The following is a 9,920-nucleotide window of genomic DNA, read 5'->3' as shown; positions in this document are numbered from 1 at the left end:
GTCTGGAAAATACCATAGTGGTACTGAACCACCTGGCAAAATGTGGCTACAAGGTGTCACCTAACAAGGCACAGATATGCAAACAAACTGTGACGTATTTGGGGTTTGAAATCAAGAAAGGCAGACGGAGCCTGATGACGGAAAGAAAACAGGTAATTTCAGCCCTTAGAATCCCCAGTAACCGGCGACAGTTGCGCGGATTTTTGGGTATGGCTGGGTTTTGTAGGATTTGGATTCCTAATTTTGGACTAATAGCAAAACCTTTATATGATGCTCTCAAAGGCCTGGACTCTGAACCTTTGTCTTGGACTCCGGAATGTCAAAAGGCTTTTGATGAAATAAAAGTAAAGTTGATTTCAGCACCAGCATTAGGACTTCCTGATCTTAGGAAGCCATTCAGACTTTATGTACATGAGAGACAGGGGGTTGCCCTAGGAGTGCTGATCCAATTGTTGGGACCAGAAATGCAGCCCGTTGCATATCTGTCCAAACAGTTGGACCACACCACTAAGGGATGGCCTCCATGCTTGCGTGCTGTGGCTGCCACTTGTGACCTCCTACATGAGGCAGAGAAGTTTACATTGGGTCAGCCCATCACTGTGTGTGTGCCACATCAGGTCTTGACATTGCTGGAGCAGAAGGGTGGACTTTGGTTAACCGCTGGGCGAATGGGAAAATATCAAGCAGCTCTGTTGGACAATCCTAATGTGAAACTGCAGGTTTCTAATTCCCTGAATCCTGCCACACTGCTTCCAAGCAATGCAGACGGACTTGAGGATGACACTTTAATCCATAACTGTTTAGAAACCATAGACACAGTGTATGCCAGCCGACCAGATCTAACGGACCAGCCTCTGCCGGATCCAGAGTGGGAGCTATTTACAGATGGCAGCAGCTTTATGGATCAAGGCCGTCGATGTGCTGGATATGCAGTGGTGACGCTCCAGAACACCGTGGAAGCCAAGGCCCTTCCGGCAGGTACATCAGCACAGAAAGCCGAATTAATAGCCCTGACCCGTGCCTTGGAACTCTCAAAAGGTAAAAGAGTCAATATATTTACCGACTCAAAATACTCTTTTATGATTCTCCACATGCATGGGGCCATTTGGAAGGAGCGGGGACTTCTTACGGCTAGCAACAAGGATGTCAAACACCCATTAGAAATCCTGGCCTTGTTAAAGGCAGTAGCTTTACCATCAGCTGTCGCTGTGATGCACTGTCCTGGCCACCAAAAGGGTGGGTCTGACTTGGCAAAGGGCAACAGGGCAGCTGATCGGGCAGCTAAGGCCGCTGCCCGTTCTGCCCTCCAGGGTGCACTCATCCCTCTTGTGGACCTGACTCAGTATGCTCCTGAATACACCGAGCGGGATGAGGAGAGAGCTCGTGCATGGGGATTTACTGAGTTTGACCCCAGCTCTACTTGGAGAGTAAACTCCCATGGGATGATACTCCTCCCGGAGGCCCTGGTATATCCGGTGCTAAAACATCTTCACGAAGGATCCCACTATGGGAGAGATGCCTTATTAGAAACTGTGCGCCCATATTTGAAGGGACCATATTTGCATAGAATAGCACAACGGATCACCCGAGGTTGTCAACTATGTGCCAGGAATAACCCCAAGACTGACTCCCACTCCAAAGCCATTGGGGTTCAATATCGAGGCAAGTGCCCTTTTGAGGACTGGCAGGTGGACTTTACACAAATGCCTAGAACAACGGGCAACTTCAAATACCTGTTGGTTTTTGTGGATACGTTCTCGGGATGGGTGGAAGCATTTCCCACAAAGACGGAAAAAGCTTCTGAGGTTGCAAAACAGCTGCTAAAGGAGATAATTCCTCGCTTTGGGTTGCCGGATTCTATCCAGAGTGATAATGGGCCAGCATTTGTCTCTGATGTTACTCATGCAGTAAGCAGTGCGTTACAGATCAACTGGAAATTGCATGCTGCATGGAGACCACAGTCTTCTGGACAAACGGAGAAAATGAATCACACCTTAAAGAAAACCTTGGCGAAACTGTGCCAAGAAACACAGCTTCGTTGGGACCAGGTACTATCCCTTGCCCTCCTCCGCATAAGAGTGGCACCTAGAAGTGGGCTACAATTAAGCCCCTTTGAAATTGTGTTTGGAAGACCCTTCCAGGCCTCAGTTCTGAAAGCCAGTCCAGAAATAGCTCAAGATTGCCGGATCACACAATATGTGAAACACATCCAGGAGGTTCTGGCAGTAACTCATAACTTTGCAAACTCAAGGATCTCTATGCCTCCTGATCAACCATTGCATCCCTTCAAACCTGGAGATCAGGTCTTACTGAAGACCTGGCAGAGTGGGGATGCCCAAAACCAGTTGTCAGAAAAATGGACTGGTCCATATGACGTTTTGCTAAGCACACATACTTCTCTAAAACTTGCAGGTATAAAACCCTGGGTACATCATTCCAGAGTTAAGAAAGCGCCAGAAGTCCCATTGGTCTTGTGAACCCATTGAAGACTTGAGATATTTATTTAAGAAACAGAAAGAAACTTGAATGTTACTGACTTCTTTTCCAGTTATTGTTGCAGGATACCCAAGAACTCGTTTTTTTTTGAAGAAACCCTGAGAAGAAAAAAACTACCATGCTCTAACCAATCTCTTCCTTTCAAAGTTTAGGAGATGTGAAATAACATCTAGGATCATGCATATGCTGACAGTATTTTTTTTTCATAGAAGGTTTTTAATCTTGATTTTGTTATTTCCTATCAACTTTTTTTTTTTTTACTTTGAAGTTTTTTTTTTCCTGCTTGTTTTTTTTTATTGTTACTTTGGCCTATCAGACAAACTGCAGTTGTATGGGATATCCCACGCGTGATGAATGGTAACTAAAGAGCTCTTTGTGTCTATATGTTGTCTGTCCGTATGTCCTTGTGTCTAACCGTCTTGACCTCCAGTGATCGACAAATTGGTATACATGGTGCCCATAGATGTTGAAAAAAAAAAAAGAGTCTCCAGTTATGAGAAAAACAAAGTTATGGTTTGATTGTCAACATTGTGCTACTGAACTAAGCCGGTGCCTTCATAGACATTGAATATTGTTGTTTCTGTTAATTTTCTGATATTTATGGCAAAGCTTCCCAGAAATCTAAATTCAAATACAAATTTGGTAGCCTGTCATTTGACTGATGCAAGGAAATTTTGTGGAACCTCAGTAGGGCTCCTGAGACACTCCACGAAGTTTCTCCCTTTCCTCCTGGGAAGGCATTACATGAATTTGTTCTATTTGGCTTTTACCTAATGAAGTAAAACTGGAAGAGAAGCATTGCCACTTGGGAAAATGGTAAAACTTTGGTATGTACAAAATGTTAACACTAGTATCTGGTATGTATGTAAATTGTCAATGGTGATTGTCACCTCGTAATATTGTATAATTCAATTGTTTCACACCTACAGAAATTGTTTCCGGAAATACAGGGAGAAAAGGTCTCAACAGATTCCTATTGATGGAACTGTTGAGAGTAAAAAACTTTCCTACAATGGACTCAATAGACCTGGAAATACACCTGACATTTACTAAGGTTTCTTTGACATAATACTGGAAATTTTTTTTTATGCATTCTGTCCTGAATCTACGAAGTTTTTGTTTTGTTTTGTTTTGTTTTGAGTAACCAGGATCTGCAGAAAGGTTGTAATTTTTTTCCAGCAAAACTAACTTGTCACATTTTCTCTCCCCTTGATACCAACACTGCATACAAATAGTGGTAGTAATTTTTGCTACTTATCTTAGAGTCTGTTTTTTTGCATAACTTCCATAGGGATTTTGTCTGTTTTAACAAAAAAATTGGACGCGAGTTTGATTGTGTGGCTTTGTGTGGAGTTCTTCCAAAAAGTTGAAAAAGAGCTGAACCAAGAAGAGGAGAACCTGTTTGCCTTGTTTGTAGGGTTCCAGAAACCTCCAAAGAAGGTGAGGAAGCTTGCCTCCATTGGCAGGACTGGACAACCCGGCCAACGAAAATGCCCTGGTGCCCTCGAGAAGAGGAAAGCCCAGGTGGAGTCTGATGAGACCAACTTTATACCTGAAGCATACATCGACTGGATGCCACCGGTTCGCTCTGATCCTGTATGGAATATTTCAACAAAGCCAGCTAAAATATTGCTGTTAGTTATTTCTACCCTGTATTTTATGCAAAAATAGGAAAAATGGTTTAAAAGTAGATTTAGTTTGCAAACTTTTGCTTTGCTGTTAAAAGTTTGGGATCAAGGTTGAGAAAATTTGTGGTTTTTTTTACATCAGTTGAACCATTTTAAGATTTTTTTCCTGTAATTTTTACATATCTGCTGTCTTGTTTTGGCTAACGTCTCCAGATTTTTTTTTTTTTGGCTTAAACTGATGAACTATTTTTCCTGGAGTGGAGGACTTTTTTGCTTTCCACAATGGACAAATACCTGGAGAGACTGGTTTTCTTTCACACTGGAACCTGACAAAATGTTCATCTGAGACTGCATCCCAACCTCCATATATTCGATCTTCATCACCATGGAAATGGTGGCAACAAGTGAAAAGGGGGAATTGTTAGGGGGAAAAGGATGTCCCAAAGCAAATTCCATATAGGCTTTGTGGACTCCACCCCCACCCCAGGTCAAAGCCAAAGACACTGGGAGCTCCAAATCCCATCACCACCAAAGGGAAGGTGGCTGGGACCTGAGGGTGGGGTTAAGCAGCCAGGTGGATACAAAAGGCAGACACGTGGGCTTTGGGGGGCTCTCTCCATTTTGGGCTCTCGGCCAGCTTGCAGCGTCCGGTCAGCTCTGGGAGTGACTTTGGGTTTCCAGGTCGTCGGATCGGGTAGGACGCATTAAAGACTTTATTTCCCTATTTTCTCCCTGAGTTGTACATTTTCCTTATTTCCTTTTCTCTTGTAAATAAACCTTTTATTAACCCTTTGCGTGTGTCTGTAGTAGAGTATTCATAAGTCCCTTTAAAGCGCACGGGTGAGGACCCACAGCCAGGAACCCGTTTAATATCGGGGCTGCTCTATAACAATATGACTTGTCGACAGAACCACAGGCAAAGCCCAATCTATCTCTGCAGCTGCAGCTGTGGAGATTTCATACACCGCCCCCCCTCACACTCACACCAGAGATTATAACCCTCCCACCTTTCCCTTTCTGGGAGCTCCAAGGTTCCCGACCAAAACCAAATGAGACCCTCGAGGTCTCCCTGAGAGGTGATCAGCCTCTCCTTCCACCACCCTGGGTGGCCACATGGGAACCAGGATCCCGGGACCTTACCTGATCCGACGTCGACATCAAGTCCTGGCCTCACTCAGCCCTTTGGAAGTCCGGCCAGGATGGTGTCGTGGGGGCTGGGCAGGAGCAACCAAGTCAGAGACCCCAAAAGTCCTCAGCTGAGTGGCTTCCCCTTCCTTGGCGCTCCTTCCTCTCCTGCATTCCTTGTCCTCCTAAGCCAATGGCTCAAAGGGTCAATGAGCTTGTTGTTCCCAGCCAATGCACCAAAATGTTGTAGAAATAAATTCTAGCCTTTACCCAGGCAGAGGAAGAATAAGCGGTGCTTCAGAAATGGTGAGGTAGTAGTGTCTGGTGTTAGAGACTGATTCCAGACTCATTAGTTTTTGGCCTCATTTCAGGACTGTTTTCTGGATTATTTCCATCTTTTCCTCATCTTTTTTCTTAAAGATTTATTTATTGCATACAAGAACTGGGGTGTAGGCCAGCAGTGCAGGGGAGTGAGAGGATTCACCAGAGAGAGCAGGGAGCGGAACAGGTAGATCTACTGAAATACTGAGGGGAGCAGCAGGCGAGGCAGGAGAGGTCTGCTGCACCATGTGGGTCAGCTCCCTGGCCACCCAGGATCAAACTCGTGCTTACAGTGGCTGGTGATAGCTTGATAGTGTTGTCTTTAACCCCTGCTCCATTAGGGAGGCTCTCTTTTCCACATCTTTTTAAAAGACCAAATTCTGGTATTAGTGGAGGAGGGGATTCGATAATTTCTCATCTTAGACAAGCTGCTGTTGGATTTCTGTTTTTTCCTGTAGCTTCTCCCTCTAACACTGCCCAGAAGTATAGCAACCCCACTGCTGCTTTGATCCAAACCCAGGGTTGATAAAGTAGCATCATAGGAACATTCACAGTTGGCTGAAAAATGGCACCCATAAACTTAGGACCCTCTTTTCTGAAGTGATAAACGTGTTCATGTGCTGGGGTGTGCAGGAGGGTTGGTGGGGAAGGGACAGCACTTGGGAGAGCAGAGGGAGCACTGATGTCACTGTGAGTGGATGTGTGTGTGGCATGTGGCCTGAGGCCACTTTAGTAAAGCTACTGTCTCTAAAACAGGGAGGTGCTCTACACTGATCATTCATGAACTGATAATTATTGTGTGTGACAGGCTATTTTCGCATGTAGAGATACTCAATGAACTAAAAACAGGCCCAGCTTCCTGGCCTGTGGAGTGTGTGGGAAGGGAGACTGGAGACTGTGACAGTAAATAAGGGACATGTTTGGCTAGAAGTGGGTAAGGGTTGAAGGAAGGTGAACAAGAGTCAATGTGTCAGGACAGGATGGCTTCCCAGTGTGGTCAGTGTGGGTCTCACTAAGGTGACCTTTGAGAAAAAGTCTGATGGACATGTTGCCCCACAAGGATGTGCAGGGAAGTTCAGTCCAGGCAGGACAAACTCCAGTGCAGATGCCCGAGGCAGGAATGTGTCTGTGTGACTGACATGAGCAAGGAGGCCAAGGGCTAGAGCAGAGCGCAACTGAGAGGAGTTCTGTGTGCACCCGGATCATTCAGGCCTTCAGGATGTTGGGAGGGTTTGACTCTGAGTAAGATGTGGGTTGACAAAGGCCTTTTTGAAGAGATCGACCTGTGGGACTTCTCTCTAGTAGCCTCAGTCTGGCTACTCTGCAGAATCAAAAGATGAGAGATGTGAAGATAAATGTCGGAAACCAGTGCAGGTTCCAGGACAGAGGAGTTAGTGGCTTTGTTGGGAAAGGGGAAGGTGAGCAGGAAAACAATAGGAAGTGATTGGATCTCTGTATATTTAGAGATGGACTTTGTATGTTTCCTACTGCCGGGTTGTGAGAAAGTGGTCAAGGATGACACTCAGTATTTCAGACTGTGCAGGCAGAGAGGTGGAGCCTGCAGTGACGTGGGGAAGACCCCAAAGAGCCATATCTGAGGAAATGACATCCTATTCAATTTAGGAAAGTTGAAGCTGAGATTTACCAGAAATGCAGTGATGGTGACAATTGGACAAGCAAGTTTAGATCGCAGGTGAAATGTCTGAACTGGAAATAGATCTGGTAGGTGATGTGATGTAAATAATATTCTAAGTCCTGAGTATGGAGTGATCCCCTAGAGAGTGATGACTAAGGAGGAGAAAGGAGCAGGATAAACTCAGCCCCCCATGTTGGGCCATATGAGCAGACCACCCCAGAGCCAACTGTCTGATACCATGTGAAGGCATGGAGACCAGGGAGCCCCCACTTCAGTGAACATGGGAGTCACCTGGGCCCATAAAGAGTCAGAAAGTCGAGAGTTGAACCTGAGATTCTATTATTTGGCCCCTCCCCTCACCCTAGGGATGGAGAATTTAGAGTTGATGCTCAGGAAGAGGCACTTTCATCCCTGGAGGCAGGAACAAGTAACAGCAACTCTGGAGTCCAATGTTCTATCCAAAGAGATGGGGGAAAACTGGGGACCCGCCCAGAACCTGGGAGGCAGCTGTTATGACTTGGGACACCTGGCTCTTCCATGAGGAAGAGTCACTCACTAGGGGGTCAATTTGAGCACCCCTAACGTGACAGTGGACCCTGTCCTCCGCTGCCAACCAGGGAGCCTTGGGAGGGCCTGGCTGAGCAGGAGAAAGGGCAGCTCTGGGCTCCTGTGCTCAGCCCTGTGGCCACACGGGGGCGCTGCCGCGCTGTTCCGGACTCTGGTGGCGCCGCCAGGACGGGGCGGGGGCTGAGGTGGGCAGAGTTGGGGGGCCTGGAGGGCGGCGTCCTGAGAATGAGATGCTCTGTGAGGAGTCAGAGAAACAGGGCTCAGAGGAGAGGAGACTCTGCAGCCTGCCTGAAGCCTCAATCATTTTTTTCTTTTTTGAGGGCTATTTTTTAGAAGTAACGTTTTTATAAATACTGTTAGATTTATAGAAGAGTTGCAAAGGTAGTAGTAGAGTTTCTATATAGCCCACATGTAGGGTAAATGGTTTTCAGGCTTTTCCACGCTCCCACCCTTAGGATTGCCCTGCCTGATGGGGCACCTGCAGTTGTTGCATTATTGTAAACTGTCTTGTTCACTTCTGTGGGCCATGGGAGGAGTATTGAGATGGTCACCAAGAGAAGCGGAAGCAGGAGAGAGGCAGGAGAGAGAGAGAAGGGGAGAAAGAAGCCAGAGAAGCCCAGAATGAAGACTTGCTGGGGGCTTGAAGGCCTGCGGGACTACTGTGTTAATAGTGAACTCTATATAATCCTTTTACTTCTGTGTTATGGTAGCTTCTCTTCCATTTCTAATTCTGTTAATATTTTTTCTCTTTTCTTTGTTACCTGAGCTAGAGGTTTTTCTATCTTTTTAAACCTCTGGAAGAAACAACTCTTAGTTTTATTGATTTTTGTAGATTCCTTTTGATGTCCATTTATTTTATTTTTGTTCTTATTTTTACAATTTCCTTAACTTTGGGTCTTGTTTATTCCTCTTTTTCAAGTTGCTTTAGATGTTGTATTAAAGTTTGAATTTGGGATTTTTCTGCTTATTAATGTGATTAATATGGTTTTTCAGCTTATTAATGTATTGCAATCATCTGCCCTGTTCAAGTGGATTTTGCTGCATCCTCTAGATTCTGATAGCTCATATCCTCATTTCCTTAGCATCAAGGTATTTTTTAATTCCTGTTTTAAGTTCCTTTTTCATCCAATAGCTATTAAGCAACATATTGTTTAGTCTCTTTTTTATGGTGATTTCTAGCTTCATGGCATCATGGTCAGAAAGAGTAGTTGGTGTGATTTCCATCTTGTCTTCCATTTTGTTGACCATTTTGTGTCCCAATATATGGTCTGTTATTGAAAATGTCCCAGTGCATTTGAAAAAAAATGAGCACACACCTGTGATTGGGTGGAGTGTTCTGTAGATGTCCTTTTTAGCCTATTTGGTTGAGCTCCTCATTTAGGGCTATTGTTTCCTGATGTCTCGATCTGTTCATAATTCCTGACTTTTCTTGATTATCATTTGCTTGTAGGTTTGTATAGGGCCAGCATTGGAAGATTTCCAGGTTTGTGATGCTGGCAAACGGGAGAAGATGTGTGGAACCACGACAGGGCAACCCTGATATGAAACGGATTGCATGACTGTGGGTCCTCACCCACGTGCTTAAAAGGAACTTATTAATGTTCAACTGCAGGCACACACAAAAGGTTAATAAAAGGTTTATTTACAAAAAAAGGGGAATGAAGAAATGAATAACTCAGGAAGAAGAAGAGGACGATAAATTCGTGAATGCTCCATATCCATTCTGCTGACCTAGAATCCCAATAGCGTGCTGAGAACTGGCAAAAAGCCAAATCATGAGGCCAAGAGAGTGACCCAAGCCTACGTGGGTGGTTTTATACAACACAGGACTGCTTAACTCCACCCTCAGGTTCCAGGAACCCTCCCTTTGGGATCCTGGGATTCGTAGTTCCCAGTGTTTGATGTCTTTGTCTGGAGTGGGGGTAGGTCCACAAAACCTGTATGGAGTTTGCTCAGGACATCCTTTCCCCCTAACAGAACCTCTGGCAGTGCCAACAAGTCTTTATTGCAGCAGCAACAGGGGACAAGTTATACATGCAGCAGTAACATCGGCAGTAGCCAGGGCCCCAGGTGGGCAGGGGGTGTAGTACTCAGGGGCAGCATCACAGGTCCTGAGTGGTCAGGCAGCCCCCAGAAGGGCCCTCCTT

Source organism: Talpa occidentalis, unplaced genomic scaffold (genome assembly GCF_014898055.3).
Source record: "Talpa occidentalis isolate TD23 unplaced genomic scaffold, MPIMG_talOcc4v2.1 talOcc4.2, whole genome shotgun sequence".
NCBI lineage: Eukaryota > Metazoa > Chordata > Mammalia > Eulipotyphla > Talpidae > Talpa > Talpa occidentalis.
This window is presented reverse-complemented; position numbering follows the sequence as displayed.